This window comes from Paroedura picta, chromosome 10 (assembly GCF_049243985.1).
Source record: "Paroedura picta isolate Pp20150507F chromosome 10, Ppicta_v3.0, whole genome shotgun sequence".
Lineage (NCBI taxonomy): Eukaryota > Metazoa > Chordata > Lepidosauria > Squamata > Gekkonidae > Paroedura > Paroedura picta.
In genome coordinates, this window is record NC_135378.1 from 66,198,793 (window position 1) to 66,218,181 (window position 19,389).

General features: G+C 40.6%; 1 long non-coding RNA gene across 1 annotated transcript in view; it reads right to left on the reverse strand.

Moving 5' to 3' along the window:
* LOC143819212 (uncharacterized) overlaps positions 1 to 14,968 on the reverse strand; it is a 39,480-nt gene extending 24,512 nt beyond the window's left edge. Inside the window, exon 1 of the long non-coding RNA XR_013224864.1 lies at positions 14,677 to 14,968. This is a non-coding gene — a long non-coding RNA (uncharacterized LOC143819212). The remainder of the gene's footprint in view (positions 1 to 14,676) is intronic.
* Between the last annotated feature and the right edge of the window lie 4,421 nt (positions 14,969 to 19,389).

Here is a 19,389-nt window from a genome sequence, read left to right on the forward strand (position 1 = left end):
TCAGTAATATATTTTAGAAGGTTAATTTTTCTTAGGTCTGGGCGGGCCTGCATGTTACTTGGAAACAGTTGAAATGATCTAGAAAGGACGATCTGTGCCTTGCCTACAATGTTTAGAGCCAGTTGCCACAGTGTTCTTTTTCATCATGAGGAGTGCCTCAGGGTCAGGAACAGGAACCTTCTGTGGTGGTGTTGAGGTGCTCAATGTCAGTCTCTTGGGAAATTTATGTTTTGGATTACCTAAAGGTGGTATTTGATAAAACACTGTATCCCCTGAGGAGGTAAAATGGATTCATCTGGAACCCACCTTTGCAAAAAAAGTGACAAGATTATGATTTTTATTGTTATTCCCTAAACATGTTTTTCTGGCAATGCATCTTGACACACTTTAGCAAGCCCTTTGTGTATTATTTGCAGACATTTTATCAGTATGGGAGAAAAATGGCAGGAACTCAACATTTTCATAAGAACATAAGAAGAGCCTTGCTGGGTCAGACCACAATTCCTCTGGAGGACCGACAATAGAGCATAGAGGTTGAGGCTTTCCTCTGATATTCAGAGGCTTACTGCCTCTGAATGTGGAGGTTCTCTTTAGTCAGCATGGCTGCTAGCCACTAATGGACATGAATCTCACTTTAAAACTCACTTTAAAGCTGTCCAGCTTGTGCTCATCACAACATTTCCTTTTTCAACTGCATATTCATGCACAAGTACCTGCACAAAAGTACTTGTTGAGGAGGGAGTTGAACATAGATGCAAATAAGATTGTGAAGGATGGCTTTGGTAGTTTCAGGGTGGTTGATTAGCGCTGTTATAAATATATTAACAAACTAATTCGGGGGAGGTGGGTGTGTCAAAATGCAGTGATTATACTCAGAAACCAATGGGTGAAGACAAAGGCAGACTATAGTTTTGTGTGTGATGAAATGTTGGCTAGATTTTGTGGCAGTATCTGCTAAATCCCTATAATTAGCATTCCCCCCCCCCTGTTAAATGTCATGGGGGTATTTGATGAAACAGGGCATGAACTCTGTAGCAACACTCAGGGGATCTGTAATGCTATCCAGCATGACTTTTGGAATTTAACTATTAGATAGTGCTTCCTTATCTAGGAAACACAGGAGAGAAAGGCATTTGTCCAGTCTAATGACCCCTGTTAACAGATTTATGCCCCCCTCAATACAGTCCCTGTCCCCTCTGCTGCACACCAAACACATACATTACTTGAGACAATCAATGTAATTTCTAAAAACCAGGAAGAAACATCTAAGAAAATAAGCTAAATTGGTCATATTTCATGGTTGGTCCTAAATATATGTAGCACAACAAAATGAGCCTGAGAAAATACAAAATCCAAATTAAGGAATCATTGCAAGAGGCACATTTATCTATATTGGAGTCATTTTTATATGCAATGTAATATATTTCCTGCACTGGGAGTTTCAGTAGATGACAGTCTACTTCGTGGGGTTCCATCAGGACCATGAAGGGATTGGTGGTGATGACGAAAAGTGCCGTCAAGTTGTACCCGACATATGTTGACCCTGTAGGGTTTTCAAGGCAAGAGATGTTCAAAGGTGGTTTGCCATTGCTTGCTTCAGTGTTGCAACCTGGATTTCCATGGCAGTTTCCCCTCCAAATACTAACCAGGGCTTTCATGCTTAGCTTCCAAGATGTAATGACATTAGGCTAGTCTGGCCCATCCAGGTTATGGCTGCAGTTCATGAAAGGAGTATAGCTCATGTTTAGAGCATATGCCTTGTGCACAAAATAAAATGAAAATGTTTGGCATTAACCCCGAGAAGGACAAGGATGTATATTGTTCTCTTTCTTCCTATTTGAGGGTGGGGGGCAGGGGTAGTTTATATATTTATATTGCACTCTAGCAATCTGCTTTGGATACCCATTTTGGAGAAAAAGGGGACCACATACATGCTATATGTTCTTTTATACAAAAAGGATGTGCCCAATACATGTATTGTTATGGGATAAATTGACGTGAGGAAGCAGAACATGACATGAATACAAAAAATCACAGGTTTGATTCACGTAAAGTTAAATCAAAATGGGGGGATTTGTGGGTTGAGACAACAGGGATGAGAAATTTGAAATCATCCCTCCCATAATCTGCTCAGGATGTTGCTTGTGGGAATCGTTTCTGTAATGGGGATTGCACGGGAGGAGTTCAATGAATCATGCCATCTGTCAGTACAAAACACTCACCTAAAACTCAGGTTTTCAACCTGGATTAAAAAGAAGATGAAAGTTACCTATTTTACTAAGGACTTATTCCTAGATTAAACGTAGCCTCAAAACATATAACTCCTGTGAGTTTATGCTAACTATTCTAATTAATCTTCATGTTTGATCTTTGTGATAATATATTGAACTAATTTGGGATTAAAAGATTACAAGTAACATTTTGAGCTGAAAGCCGTAACATGCTTCATGTAAACAGAGCAGTGACAGAATTAACCCTGGAAGCCCTTTTGATTTTGCACTCTTGATGCTGCTACTTGAGCAGAGTTAAGGCGACTTATTAATGAGGGCATTATAAAGTGCTAAGAATGAAGCATTAGCAGACAATAACAAGCCATCAAAAGTCAGGCACTTTGGGTTCTGCATCTCACAACGATTCCATATTAATCTGTTTGCATGCAAGTCATAGAGAAAATGCTAGCTCACGAGTCACTTAAATCAGTTTTGTTTTTCCAACCCAAGAAGTCTCATGGGCTTGGATCCCAGATGTCACTTGTGTCCCAGATGACCTCAGTGCTTGCACAAGAGAATGGTCACTAATTTCACTCCTCACAGGTCTTACTCCTTTTGCTGCTTGTTCTGGAGGGTGCCCCAACCTGATGAAGTGAGTTTAGGGATCATGAGGGAATATAGCAGCACAAAGAGGGGGGGAAATCATCACACACAGAGAACTTTGCTGGTTCTGACCGCTGGCTGCTGTAGTATCCCTAGATTTGATAATAACAGGAATACTAAGGTTTTGTTCACATGTGTTATGCCTCTTTTCATGAGTGCCATTTCAGTGTAGAAAGATTTCCATAAAAGGGTGGGGCAGGAAGGATATTATCAGCAAAAGAAAACCCGCGGATATATTCAAGAATAAATAGCTAAGATGCATTGAATGTGAAAAGTATTTGTGGTTCATTTTTTATAGGATGTAGTAGCTATATTTTAGAGAGGGAGGGATAGGTCTTTCACTATAACTAGCTATAAGGAGCATTTGACCCCTATATTATGGCAATTATATTGATTAGATAGTTTTATTTAAGACAACATTTTATTTAGTAGCAGTCTTGAGTAGTGATTTGAAAATTTGGGCGTAGGGTCTTAATGTATTTTATCTGATGTGTTCTATCTACGCTTGAAAGCCACCTTGAGCTCTGTAAGGAAGAAGGGCAACTAATAAATATTTAAATAAATAAACCATGGAGTTTGGGCAAAGCCTTCAATGTCACCCCTGATGTCATGACATCACTTCCCTACCTCCCAACCTTTCCAGTGAGTTGCCAGCTGCAGCTGCTACCTAGCTAGAATTACATTATCACCTTGTCAAACAGCCAATGTCCATTTTTGAAAAGGAAGCAAAGAAATTTGTTTTTTGGCAAGCTTAACTAATACATAGGTCCATTTAACCATTTATAACAATACTGGCAGAACTAGAAAGATCTAGGCACTTCTAAAGAATCACCCTATGTGTTCCATCCCTCAGTGATATATCTGGAGTCTTGGTGGCGAGCTAAAACAGGGCTTATTCCATAGTTTAAGACAAATCTCATTATCCAAAAGTGAATGCATACTTGCTTGCCAGCAAATTGGGATTAAAAAGGCAGGATGCTGAAAGGTCTTCTTGGTGTTCTTAAAAGGATAATAGGTGCCACATGGGCTCCTGATTCATATTGGGCTGTGGATGAGGGGGACACTTAAATCCTTCTCCTACCTCATGTTTTCATCAAATGAAGTTGATTTAAATCCCCACCAGTGAGACTGCCTCTCTTTTTGGCTGTTGAGGGCTAATGCTGCAGTTGACGAAAGTATGCTAAGCAGGAACACTAGATTTCCTTTCCCTCATGCCTTAGCTCTTTTCTGGATTGGGGCCCTATGCAACAGCTGTTAACTGTAAATGACTTGAGGCTTCAGCTACAAGGATCAGACAAGACACAAGGACTAAAGGATAAAAATGAATGATATAAAACTAGAAATGAAAAGATATGCAGACAATGTAGTTCTAACAGGCATGGATGGGTCAAAATCATTTTAGATATACAAGATGCTCCTATAGTTAGAAATGGCAAAACAAGAAAAGATATGATCAAATGGATGTAGAATTTTAGAGAATCAATAGGAATTCATGGGAAAAAGAGATCAAGTTTACAGCCTGCCAAGCATTAAGAGAAAGTTGGTACAAAATGTTTTTAAATGGTATATAATCCCGAAGGACATTAAGAAAGGAGACCAAAACTGTGCAGCCCTGATAATGCTGTTCTTATCGAGCAGTCCTGTCAAAGCTCTCTCAGCTTCACGTACCTCACAGGGTGTCTGCTGTGGGGAGAGGAAGGGAAGGAGGGCATAAGACCCTTTGAGACCGATTCTACATGGATGGAAAAGGCCGGGCCAGCACCTGTATGGCAGCGGGGCTGATCCCTCACTGCCACACGACACTGGTGCTGGCCCAGCCTCATCCTGGTCATGGCATGCTTTAGGTTGTCCTTTGCCCCACAGCAAGGGAAAAGGAGTATGGAAATATCTGCATTCCCCGGTCTGCTGCAGGGGGCCAATAGGGCCTATCCAGCCACAAGCCCATGTGGATGGGGGTTCTATGGCATTCCTGAGGGAACAGAAGATGCCCCACTCTGCTCTGCAGTGCTTCACAATGTCACAAAGCCGAATGGGACATTTTGTTATTTGCCCAAAAGTGGGGTTAAATTGAAAATGTTTTTAAAACATCACCCCCCCCCCCCCCCCCGAGTGGCAGAACAGTTCCACCTTGATTGCCTCCATCTGGAGGCAGTAATGCAGGGCAGACCTGGTGCACACCCAAAAATGTCCCCATGGAGGTGCAGGAAGTGGCAAGGTATGCCAAAGTTATAAAAGAAATAAGCAATAGAAATGCTTGCCTATATTTTGTGACAGACTACTATAGCATGAATGAATTCTTTGCGCTGAGATGTTTCACTTTATAGCTACTTCACTTTATAGCTACCCAAATGTTATAAATCACATCATTTATAAATCACTTTCCCCTATAAATCAAATGGACAAATGGGTAGATCTTGTGTACTTATTTCCATTAAAATCATGGGTCTTCTTGATAATTTATTGCTTAGGTTATTTCTTTGAATTGCTGCTTAACCTCCCTTATATTAAAAAAAAAAAGGACAGGATATTTGAGTTTTTGTAATGTTGATCTCACTAGTGGCTAAGAAAAGACAATTCAGACATGTTCTATTATATTTTGTTGTGAACCATGCTTTTTTTAAAAAAAGGAAACCAATGACTAGTCCAAGTTAGGTCACATAACTCATCACAATCAAGGCAGATTTTGAAAGCCAACTAACAATAGCAATAGGAATTTCTTAGAATCATAGAATCATAGCGTTGGAAGGGACCTACACAGGGTCATCTAGTCCAACAATGCAGGAACTCACAACTACATGCAGGAATGCACAACTCTGGATAAATGGATTACTGTAGTAATTATGTGATGATTCTCATAATTTCTTGAGAAACTCAGGATAACTATAGACCTCCCTACTAAAGGGAACCATTGAGTACTTTATGAGGTGATTTTAGCAATTTAATATTAAATGCTCTTTGCAACTGTAACACATGGAATCATTGCTCTTCTACAGAAATTTCCTAGGGGATACCAAGTCTTGAGAGGGATTTTAATTAATTCAACCAGAACTCTATTGCAGCACAACCTTGAACACATTTCTTTTGTAGTAACTGTCTTGTACTCAATGGAGTTTACACCATTCTAACTCCCTCAGAATTAATGGGCCTGGATAGAGTAACTAAGATGACAAGAGATAAATTTTTGCAACCGTGTTAGTCCAAATAAAAAAAAAAACCCAAATCCAAAAACACCATGAATGTAATGACATTATTTAGGGTGGTGGCTGTTAAACTTGAGCCAGGTTTGATTCTCCATCCTCCTCTATGTGGAGCCAGATGAGTTGTCAACCTCCAGTAGGAGCTGGAGATCTTCAGGAATTTCAACTGTTCTCCAGGCATCAGTTCCCCTGGAAATAAACAGATGATTTGGGGTGACCAGCTCTCCTATTGTCCTACCAATGTCTGAAGGCAGGGAGGGTACAGCACAGTAGAGGTAGAGCTGAGTGGGCCTGATTCTCCCCCTCCCCACACTGCTGTCTAGTAGCTGGGAGGACATGGAATGGGGGATGCCCAACTGGGCAAGGAGCATTACCACAGCAGGCCTTCAGGCCACATCATGGCTGAGTGGGTCTGGCTCTCCTCATCTCCCACGACCTCTGTTTGGAGGCTGGAGGGTGGCAGACCAAATGCCCAGTCAGTCACGAAGTGATGTGACAGCTGGATCTCTGGCTGTGGTAGAAGCTAGTGGGCCCAGCTCTCTCCTCCTTGGCTGTTTGGAGGTCTGGAAGACTTACCATCTGTAGGTTCTTCTGCCACCTTGCTCACTGCCCAGAAGTGGCAGTAAAGAGGAATGGATGATTAGCTTTCAGTAGGGGAATGCCCTTTCCCTACTGGGGGCATTCCCCCACTAAGGGCCAATCCAGTAATTGGTGCACTGTTTGCATACAAACCTAGTATTATTATGGCTAATGATATTTTGATGTGAATGCCCCCCCCTGCAAAGGCTCACATTAACTCACTATGTTCCATAAAATACATTCTTCTTTAATGATATAATCAATTTCAGTTCAGTTTATGTGTTCCACATTTCAGTCTGCTGTAGCATCATTTGGGAGAACAATTGGTACAGCTACAGCCCATTGAATAATAGCTTATAAGTAAAGTGAACATCTTTCATATCAAATACACCTAATTTTTCATTGTAGGGTAAGATTGATAAATTAATTATGTAAAACAGATGTGATCTAGAGCTTCATACGCTGGTGGTTCTTATCCCCCTCCCCCCAAGAAGAAGCATACATTACACATAAATATTTCCTTCATGTAAGTCAAGTATTGTTCTGCTCATAGGTAACAGCAATGATGTGTGTGAACAAAACACCACATCTACATTACGGCTGGATGACAGCCATTTTGTTTTGACATTCATACTACTTTATTCTGCTTCAAGGATACACAGCACTCATAATCCGATTCTTAATGGTCACTTTACTCTTTCTAGTGACCTGCAATATTATGAGCCAGGGTAAGAGGAGAGAAGAGAGATTGTATCTTAAAGAGTAATTTGAGAAAGTTTCACATTTATTGCTTTGTATCTTATAATAGTACTTGTTTTTCCCCTCATGTGCCATTTAGAAACTCTTAAATAAAGGACACTTATGCCTGCTAAGGGAATTGATGCAGTTCACCAAAATAATTTCATTCCCCTGGATAGCAAGGAATGAAAAACTGTAGTTCATCTTCTCATTCTGACCACATTCTGCCAGAGTATTACATTAATTCCCCTATGTCTTCCACTAAGTGGTTGGCATTTACTCAGTTTCCAGTGCTGAAGTTGTTTTAAGTACATGTTGAGTTATTAACTTTCCCCTTATTTGGATTTATATCAAAAGTTCTCATAAACAATTGCAAAGTTGAAAAGTGTGTCTGGAGCAACCCATGTTGAAAGCATTACTTTTCTGAAGTAGTCATCATTATTCTTGATCTGAAAAAGAATCCTTTGAAGCCAGAAAGGAGTCCTCAAAAACAAAAGAAATCAACTATGATAAGATTACATCAAACAAGTAATTATTTTAATGCTACAGATCTGCAGACAAAGTCTAGTGGCACATTTTGGATCAATAAGTGAAAATTTGCCCTTTTCATGTTTCTTCAATTTGTTATTCCTCCTGTCCCTAAACCGGGGATTAAGTTTCGACCCAGTCTCCCCTCTGTCCTTGTCTTCCTATCCCCATTTCCCCACATCTCTATTAAAGTGGTTTCCTGTGCAAATAGCCTGTTCACAAAATTCAGCAACATTCCTCTTGAGTACATGGGATAATGTTTGCTGTGTAACACCAGTGTGTCCCACAGCAGACATAAAACATGAATGGATACACATCATTAAACAGTCCTATTTTTTCATGAGAGAGCAGTAGCCCAATGAGGCATATGCACATAAGTATTTAAGGATACGTGTCTGCATGGTATGTTTCTAGTGTTTTTTATTTATCATATTAAAAATGAGAATTTGAGCAACATGTACACCAAGGTTATACATCCTGTCGGGCTAGCATCTCAAACAAATGTTATAACAGATATATCCTGGGATGTTGTTATAATTCTAGTTTTTGACGTGTGGTCCTGTTTGGGAGAATTGCTTCACTTGCATGCATGTCTCTCCCTTTGTTTATATATATTTTTTCAATCAAGCAAAGACACTAAGGGTGCCATGAACTTCTGTGAATGTGTTCTCCATACTAGCTTAATGTATTCAGTGGACAGCAACTTTGGTGAGCTAATCTAAACAGTAGGGCTAGTAGAAAATTAATTTATCAATTCATTGGAATGGCAAATGTCATAAACTCATTACAAACTCTTTGGTAACTGCACAGTAGTTTTTTTCTCGAGCTGTTCTTTCATGTTGGTTTCTATGGTAGACCTGGTATCTTGTATTTCTGACAGCAACATGTCATAGACATGGTGAGTTTAATGAAATAAATGTCTCCTAGCTATAATGCAGTTACTTTTTCTTCATTCATTTGATTCTCCATTAATAAATATGATAATGGAACAGAAACACCATGAGGCCACTGTTTCCGCACTCAAAATTAAAAGGAATAAAATAAGATGACCTGGGACCCTTCTGCACAAGTTGGATAAAGCACTTTCAGTGTGCTTTTGCAACTGGATTTTCCTGTACTACGTTGAGGCAGACTTTACTTTTTTTGCTGACCAGCACTCAGAAAGAAAAGTTGCCACCGAAATTTCAAGAGGGGCAGAACAGCCAAGAGCCACTAAGGTTCCCTTGAATAGATTCCCACCAGACCCTCCTCCCAAAATCCTGGCACAAAGGTCTGATGAAAACCAGTGATGTGAGCTGTATGGCTTGCTGGATGCCCAAAGATATCTGGTTCCCCTGAATCTTCACCCCCTTGTTCCTCTTCTCAGTGGTCCTGAAGGGACCCCCACCACAGAAATGGCTCAAACTCTGGTTATCAGCTGTCTTACTTCAGAAAGCATGGATACCTAGAGAAGGTAGGAGACTTTGATGCATAGGTAGTAGTATTTCAGTTACCCTAAGTCCAATCCAGGTAGGATCTCAAAACCAATAATTTGAATAACTCCTATAAACAAATGGTAGCATTATCACACAAAAACAACAACAAGCCCTGGACAACATCCTTGCTGTATCATTTTGAACTAGCTTAAGTAATTGAGAGGTTTTCAAAGGCAGCTCTGTATAGACCATGTTACAAAAACCCAGCCTTACTGTGATCAGTGCAGGGATAACCATAAGCAGGTTTTGTCTTTCCAAGGCAGAGTGTAATTGGCATACCCACCGAAGTTGGCAAAAGGCTTTTCATGCCACAGATGCCACTTAAGCATCTAAAGATAAGGCTGGATTGTTAAAAAGTGTGACCAAACACTGAGTTTGATCCTTAGGGATGGCTCTTTCCAACCCAGAACTGTAACAGCTCCCAACACTTGATGTATCCCTGACTTAAAACCAAACTACCACCACCATCTCATTCTTATCTGTATTCAGAGTCACATTTGTCCAATCCATTTCTTTCTTCAGGCACCTATTCAACACGACTGCTGGTTTATCTGAAAAGGAGGAAAGAATGGGGGGCTCTATTGTCATTGGCATATGGATCATACCTCATTCCAAATCCCAGTAAACCTAGCCAACAGTATCATATTGGCTTTTTGTCACAATTGTCCTTGACACATCAGGTAGTAAAAAGTGCCATTTTTACAGAAACCAGCTCATAGAGATAGACAACACAAATATATAGGATTGAACTAAAGCCACTTACTTCCCAAAGAAACTGGGCATAGCACATATAATAAAGTACTCCACCACTACCTTCTGCATGTATTCAGCAGAGAGAAACCTGCTCACCTTTATCTTCTCCCTTAGCTGTGGTGGGGGTTGGGGGGGTGGGATGGACCACATTTCTTCCTTTTGAATGAGAGGTTGGATATGGCCTAGGAAAATGTCTTTCAGCTGGATAGTTTCTGCCCCATTATATTCCCAAATCTTAGTTTCCTGAAAGAAACAGCAGTAAACAGATTCTGGATCTGTTTACAGGGTTGGGGGATGATAGAAATTTGTAAAAATAATCTATGCATGCAACAGTGAAAATGGATAGAGCGGGCTTTTTATTCTTCTCTCCAAAACTCACAGGTGCTCAATAAAGTGGATGAGTTGGAACAGATGAAGTACTTCTTTACTCAAAGAGCTTGTAGAAGCTGCTCCATAGGATGTGGTGATAGCCACAAGATTACTTGGTTTTAAAAGGGGATTAGGCACATTTATTCAAAGCAGGCCCATCTGTGCTGCCTTTATATTCAGAGATAGAAACCCTTCGGCTGGCGGTGCTGGGGTTGGGTGGGGAGCAAACCCAGAGGAAGGCTTTGGCCTATGTGCCCTGTTTATAAGTCTTCATAGGGCTGTCAACCTCCAGGAGGGACTTAAAGATCTCCTATCATTATAACTGATGCTGAGACTACAGATATCAGTTCTGCTGGAGAAAATGGCTGCTTTGAAGGGTGGACTCCCTCTAAATTATCTCACCGTCCCAAACCCTGCCCTTTCTGGGCTCCATCCTCCAAATCTTCAGGCATTTCCCAATCCAGAACATTATGTTTCCATGGCATCTGACTGATGATGATGATCATTATTTATTTAACTTTTATACCGCTGTTCTTCTAATGGTCTCGTGGTGGTTCACAACAGCATGAAATCAATAAAATACAATAAAACCCCATAAAACAACCCTTACAGCAATAGATAGATGGCGATCCCTTCATAAAACATTCCTAACTCCCAATCCCTACTTTCTCATGTTCAGCCGGCAGGCCATGTTTTCTTCTGCTGGGAGTGAGGAACCAGATCTAAATATATTGGTGGGGGGGATCCTCCAATGGAAACACCGAGGCTCCACCGAAGCTCTAATTTTGGTAGGGCCATCAACTCTTCCGGGAGCTTATTCCACCATGTTGGGGCCAGGACTGAAAAGGCCCTGGCCCAAGTCGAGGCCAGGTGGATATCTCAGGGGACCTGGGACAACCAGTAAATTCATACCTGCAGAGCGAAGAGCCCTGCGGGGGGCATAAGCAACCAAGCAGTCCCACAGATAAGTAGGACTCAGGCCACATATAAGCTTAAAGGTCAATACCAATACCTTCAACTTGACCCAGAAGCAGACTGGTAACCAGTGCAGATGTTGGAGCACCAGCTGAATATGGGTCCTCGATGGTGTTCTAGTGATGACTCTAGCATCTGCATTTGTACCAACTGCAGTTTCTGGATCAAAGCCACATACTGGTGACAACCCAGCCCATAGCCCTGGACCAGCTGGGCTAGAGGGAGCAGGTAGATGTTAAAAAGTGTGGGGGAGAGTATTGCCCTCTGTGGTACCCCACATGGGAGCCCACAAGGGTCCGACATCTTATCCACCAATGCAACCGTCTGCATCTGGTTCTGAAGAAAGGAGACCAGCCATTGCAGTGCAGTCCCCCTAATCCTGGTCCTGGCAAGGCAGTGGGCCAATAGCTTGTGGTTGACCACATCAAATGCGGCCGACAGATCTAAAAGCATGAGAATGGCAAACCACCTAGATCCAGCTGGTGCCTGATATCATCCGTCAAGGTGACCAACATAGTCTCCACCCCGTGGCCAGGACAGAAGCCAGACTGGTATGGGTTGAGGACCGAAGATTCCTCCAAGAATGCTAGGAGCTGGTCCACTGTGGCCCGCTCCACCACCTTACCCAGAAACATAGGATGTGAGACTGGGTGGTAGCTGGTCAGGTCCCGCGGATCCCATGATGGCTTTTTCAGTAGAGGACACACCACTGCCTCCTTGAGCCCTTTGGGAAACTCTTCAGATGTAAAGGAGAGGTTGACAATTTCCCTCAAAGCGCCCCCTATCCGTTGGTTGCCCGACTTGAGCAACCAAGATGGACAGGGTTCTAAGGGTCAGGTGGTTGCTCTCACTGGCCCCAGTAACTTGTTAATTGCACCCCTGCAACCACTGGTCTAATCCAGCATGGCTAATCTAAATTTTTTAAAAATCATCATAGGTTAAATACCAGCCCTGCAGCAATAGGGATACGTTCAGCAGTACACCTAGCAGCAAATCTGTCATGAGCAACACATCCTTGGGGTGTTTTTATCCACCAGAGACACTTCAGATGCCTGTCCTATTAGTTTAGTTATGCCTGTATCAACTACATTGATCAGAAAGCTAATTTGCATGACAAACACCTGTCGTCTTTCTTACAAACAAAGACAATACTGTAAATAGTAGGATAACAGGGCAAACAGTGCCTGAAGTTTCACGTGTGAAAACCTTTTAGCAATCTGCTACTCAGTCCTTTTAACCAAAGGTTTTTTAACCTAAAGAGATTATGCTTTTTTGTATACACTCTGAATGGCATCTCAATCCTATCCACGTTACTTAGAAACAAATCTTACTAATTTCCTTTGAAAGTGGCTCTAGTATATTTTGCATGATTGGAGCAACACAAAGATTTCTGCTTAATTTCCCTATAGCTTCAGCTGCCCAGGTATATTGTCTCTTGCCTGTGAATTGTTTCTAATACGTTATGTTTAATTTGCAATAACAATACTGCTCAAGGTCAGTCAATGGAAACCTATATATTCTTGAACAATTTTAAACCAAAGATTATACATTCAGGAAGTATATTTGCATGTCGAACAAAACATTAAGAACAAATGATATTTTAATTTATTGACAGTTTTAGATTTTATTCTGTTCATAATTGTATGTAATTTATTCCTCCACTTCTAATCATTTTACTCATCTTTTTATAATTTGCTTTTGCCATTTGTTTGGAAATGGCAAATAAAGATTGATTTGAACTGAAAATGAATATTGTTCCCATTAAAAATCTTGCGAGAAACAGGATCTGATAATAGGTTTATAAATATTTGCAAGTGACCATTTTTCACTGGTTTTCTTTGTCATCACAAAAGACAAAGATGAACAGTTTCACCAGGCAAAAGTGCAATAATGTTTGACTGCTGGAAAGGTAAACACTATTTTCATGAAAAATGGTGCCAGTGTCCCATGAAAACAGACACAAGTTTCTTCTGTATATTATTCACATTCGATCGTGCAGAACTCTTGTGACTTAACATCCCATAATGAAACAATTACAGGCACTACTCTTCAGAAAGCAATGTTATTTTTTAATAATATTTCCTCCCATTTTTATGCTTACAAAAACTTTTGTACAAGGTATGGGGGGTGGGGAACGGAGTTTGTAGAGTGTAAGACAGACATAAAATTGTCAAAAGTTGCCTCATTTTCTTGGCACCTTCCCCCCCCCAAAAAAAGGTTACTACAGGTGCTAAAACTGAGGTTTCCCAAAATGTTATGTACATCCAATGAATCCATCTTACTCTTGCCATCTGTCACCAAGGAGGAACGGTATAGAACAGTGGCAAATTCACGTGCAAAAGGCTGTCTTTCGGATAGCAAAGAGAAAATGTTAATGGACACAGATTTACAAATTATTAATGATTTCTCTTGCCATTTTTGAAAAATGAAAGCTATCTCTCTCCCCAAACAGATTGCATTTTATTCCTCTGCAGTTTGTCCATCAGGCTTCATTCTGACAACATAATCCAAAACTAATCCAGAGCATTCAGTTTTCCTTGTTGGCTCTCAGGCACGCTGCTTAGACAAATCCTGCTACCTGTCAGCTCTCCTGTGTGTGCCAGACAGCCTGCCAGGTTAACCCCTAGGGAAGCTGAGGGACCAGCTGACTTAACCCCTACTTCCCTTCCAATAATCCACTGTAAATACATAGCGTTAATGGGCTAACTGTGCTAATCAGGGCTGGATCCTTTAAAATCTGCTTCATACACAGTTGTTAAGTACTAGGGATCTGAGCATCACTGTGAGAAGAGGAGAGGTACCGCATCCAAGAATGCCAGCCCCCAAAACAGCAGATGGATAGGACACACTGAAAGGTTTTAATCCCTTAAAGCAGTGTGTGAAAACACGTGAGTCAAATTGCCAGGCCACCTAGTTGCCTATGAATCCACCTTCATTATCAGCACAAGGTCAGAAACTATCCAATACCTTTCTTTGTTCTTATCCAACTTTTCTTATCCAACTTTTCATTTTGAAATTGGACCCTTTAAATGAAGTTAGATATCTAATGCTAGAATCACTTTAATATTCTTCCTCACTCCCTGCTTTGGAAATTTAGAAATTGTATAACACTTTCAGAGATTTTAAAGTCTCCTAAAACCTGAAATGCACAGCACAGCTTAACTAGCAAAGTCTTTTCAAAGTACTCACTCTTTATGGGGGGGGGGGAGAGAAAATCACCATCGTTCCTCATTGGAATTCAAGGCACATCACTCTTGTCGTTCTGTGGCAGCATCAACAATCCACAGCAGAAAATCACTTGCATAAGCACGACATGCCCAGGAGCACTTAAAAGCCCAGCTAAGCTCAGACACATGAGATCTGTAATAAAACATTGCTCAGCTCATTTCATGATTGGAAGACATGATGTCCAGGTTAATATCCAAAGTGTATGTGTTTGGTGTGGGGGAGGCAGTGAAGCCCATGGGTGGTGGTGGTGGTCCTGAACTCTGTCATGAAGGAAACTGAGCAGGAAAGACCTTTTTGTGACTTCTGATAAGAACATTTCTATGACCTCCCCGTCTACTTACCTCCCCCCCCCCCCCGTCTACTTCCCTCCCTCAGATATCAGGCAAGATTTTCCCTCTGTTTCTCTTTCTCTTTACTGAGCCTCCCTAGTAATGTATTTTCTTCTTTGCCGAAGAACTCTGGCTATCCCACCCTGTCACAGTATGATATTTTGGCTGTTGGCACAGCCCAGGATCCCAAGGGAGGGATTGGGAGCTCCCTTTAACTTAAATAACTTAAATGATACCTGAGGCATTTTGAAATTCAATAATAACAAAAGATTTTATTTAACATACATAATGGGGAAACATCAGGTAAAATCAGGGGTTGAAAATGTCTGAGGTAACTCAATATAAATAACACTACATTGGTAGAGGTGATAGGGATAAAATCAATATATGCGCATACTTTAGTTCTTATGTTCCAGATTAATGAGAATTTCTTAAGCTTTTCACAGTGACTTAAATCTTTATGTTGAGAGCCTTTTGTTCTAGTGTTTTCCCCTAAATACTTCAGTACACTTCCTTTTAGTATTTTCTGACTTGTTTCGTTTCTAGAAGGCTGGTATACTCTTTCCAGTATCCAAACCCTTTCTCTTGAAACACCAGTACTTGTCTTGAGTTAGTGGTTTCTAACCAGACTAGAACAGGGATCTCTGCATTCTTCAGAGCTAACTTCCTGCTTGAGGTAGGAAATTTTATTCTCTCTCTAGAAGATCTGTCCCCTTTCTTTGGCCCAAATGAGAGTATCCATCTAACTACTCACTCATTCTTATCAACTTCCCCCAATTCTCCTGCCACTCTCAGTCAGGATTAAATTCTTAAATTGTCAGTACTAGGGATGCTAGTCTCCAGGTGAGACCTAAGGATCCACTGGAATTAAAAGCTGCTTTGGAGGGTGGACTCCATAGGGTGTGCTCCATAGAATTATACTCCACTGAGGTCCTTTCCCACCCCAAATCCCACCTACTCCTGGTTCCATTCGCAAAGTCTCCAGATATTTCCCAACCCAGAGCTGGCAACTCTAGTCAGTATACAACACTTATCAGCTAGGGCTGAAATCACTCAATCCTTCTCAGTATCCAGTTCAGAAGTCTTACTCTGCTCAGTTGATGCCAACCAATCAGATTGTTTGGAGCACCCTGTCACTCAAGACTCTCTGGTCTGTGAAACATTAACCCATCACATCCATTTATCTGTTTACACAACACTTCTCAGCTTTTAAAAGTACAGTATCACAATTCTCTTTTACTCAGTTGCACTGTTGTAAGTCTTTTAAGAAGGAAGAAAGGAAGAAAAATCATTGTTTCAATATCTTCATCCAGATTAGGAGTGTGTAAATTATAGTGCACATAATAACTGGATTTCTTGTTGTCTTGCTTGATCTTTTGTTATGAACACAGAAAGGTAATTGTTTTATTTAATTGTAAAATATTTCTTCATATAATTAGGTTATATGACAGGACTGCCAAAGGGGGGGGGGGGATTTCATATCAGCCCTGAATGAAAAACAAACTAAATTCAGTTCATCTCCTGTATCCCCTATAAAAGCAAAATCATAGCAAAAGTGAATAAATTATTATGTAAAAGTAAATTGAGTATGAATGTTCTGAAGACAGATGCTATATGTTTTATTTGAAAATGATGTAGGCACCATTCTGGCTATTCTATTAAAGTGACTAGCTTTGAGACATCTGTTTTCTAAACTATTGTCTTTTAATAAACGTGAATTGTCCAGAGTTATCCCAGGCCAAAATGAATTCATGCAGCAAAACAAAAAGAGTAACAGATGGCTAGTTTGTTAATCAAAATGTAAAGACATATATGAATTAAAGCGAAAGTCTGAAAACTGGAGTCCCTAAACAATCATACTCCTGGCTGCCAAAGTTATTCAGTCTTTAGGGATGCGACTAGCAAATTAATTTTGAAATAACCACATGCTGTGGTTACCTAGGAAATGCTTCACGTTAAAGCTAAACCTCTTTTCTTTTGTGCTTACTGTTTTACCCCAGTTCTGCAAGGAGTACATAGTATTTGCAGAAAAGCCGTAGCAGAGCAAAGCAGCATTGGTCAATGCAGCAACATATTTTAGGCAGGGCTGAGATAATGATCATCACACAGAGAACTTTTTAAACTTGAAGGCATTTGAAAAATTCAGCAATGGGGAGCTCAGCCTTAATGTCAGCCTGATGTCAGCTGCGAAGGCTGTCATGTTTCAGTATATTTCCACTGAATGGTGACAACACTGGGCCATTGGTTGATTATTTTTCCTTTTCGCAAATGCAGCTGGAAGATGTTCAGCCTGCTATTGATCGTACAACTTATCAGCTCTTCACAACATTTATCTTTGTGGATGGTGCAAAATCCAAACAACGTGCATTTGGTACATATTTTGCAAGAGTGGGAGTAAGTTGAGTTTACTTATTTTTCTATTTGTTCTGCTCCTTATTTTGATCAATGTAGATCAAGAGATCAAACATTCGAGCACCCTTTGGTACAAATATCTGAGTACTCCTTAGGTGCATACAAGGATACAGTTGTTGTTTGCAACAGTTTCCCATAGAATGGAGAGTCAAAGGACCATGGGGGTTCTGGATGGCTGAATCACCACAATATATTTTATTCCCCTTAAAGCAGGGGTAGTCAACCTGTGGTCCTCCAGATGTTCATGGACTACAGTTCCCATGAGCCCCTGCCAGAATTTCCACAGGTCGACTACCCCTGCCTTAAAGGACTTGAGGCAAAAGATTTCAGGCCAGTCTACACCAGTTCCTTAAGCAAATTTATTTCCCTCTGTCTGAGGAATTCTGGTCCTATGAAGATAAATTCTCAACACTCTCACCAAATTAAACTTCAGGTTTTCAGACATAATTGCAGCAGTTTGGTCCACAAAAGCAATCTAAAACATTGCAGCATGTTTGCAGCTGACACATTTATGGTGGCATAAACTCTCTTGAGTCTGCACTGACTTTGTCAAATGTATGACTACAGCAGAACTAGCAGTGCTGTGAAGATATGCCCTTTGCTGTGGTAACAGCAAACCAAATAAAAATAAGATGTTATTTTGCCTGTTGCATGTGTGTTGTATATATAGGTATAATTAAAAAAAAACATTTTAAGAGTGATCCAGAGTTCCGTTACACAAGAACACTTGGATTTAAGCTGAGGTAGACACATTATATCAGTTCTTCTGAAATTATAGTCCAGTTTTGGGGCAGAAGTCCAATTTATGCAGGCAACAGGAGAGGGAATGAGAGCCTCAATTGGGAGAAAACCATGGGGCTAGTACTGCAAGGGGTGGGACTGGCTCTAGGGTATCACCCTCCTATCTGACCAAATTCTTGGCTAATCAGCCTTGAGCTGGTGGGAACAGGGTACACACTGGAAGTGCGGGCGATGGATCAAAATGGTAACTTTCCTACTATGCTTCATTGCCAGCTGAGAAAACATATGATTACAAAAAGGCTTACTTTATTCATCATCAACACTCCCCATGGTATCTTGTTATGTCAGATGTGCTGTTCAGGATGTCCTAAGACTTCTGGTAGCTCCTAGTAGCCCAGGTTAGATAGCCTAGTTTAGAACCTGGTACCTTTTAATAGATATCAGAGGCAGGCAATGGCAAACCATCTCTGAATGTCCCTGACCTTGCAAATACTACAGGATTGCCATAAATTAGCTGTGACTTGATGGCGAAAAAAGGCCCCAAATGGTTCCTCATGACAAAAATCATGTTTATAGTTGTCAATGGCCCAATTTCTACAGTCATAACTTATATTCAATTAACAAGAAACATTATAAGTAAATATGCTGGTTTTATTAGGTTTGCTAAGCCTCCCTCTGGTGAGTTCCATGCCCCAATGCTACTCTTGAGCCATGGTGGAAGCAGCAATGTTGCTGACACTACTATGTCACTTCTGGGTACAACCTGGAAGAGATAAAGGGTAGCTCTAGAGATTGCTGGAAGTTTCCAGAACTCCTAGAGCTACTCTTTGTAATTTCCAACTCACAATTGACATATAAATGTCGATGATATCATGCTCCCTCCCAGCAGGCTAAGGCTAGCAATCCTAACACTTATTGATTTGTTTATTGTGAATTTTCTTATGAATATGCCTTGCTTTGGTGGCTCTGACAAGGGTAGACAAGCAAAGAACAATTTTTGGAGTAAGATTTAAAAAAAATTGTTTTGTGGTTTGAAACCCAGATTATAGAATTACAATATGCTTTAAAATCTGTTAATACTGAACAGGTATACAAATATCAATCTAACTCTTGTGCTTTAAAATTAATATATATTTAAATCTGGGCACTATCAGCATATTTCTAAAAGTTACAGCTTATATCAGTTTTATTT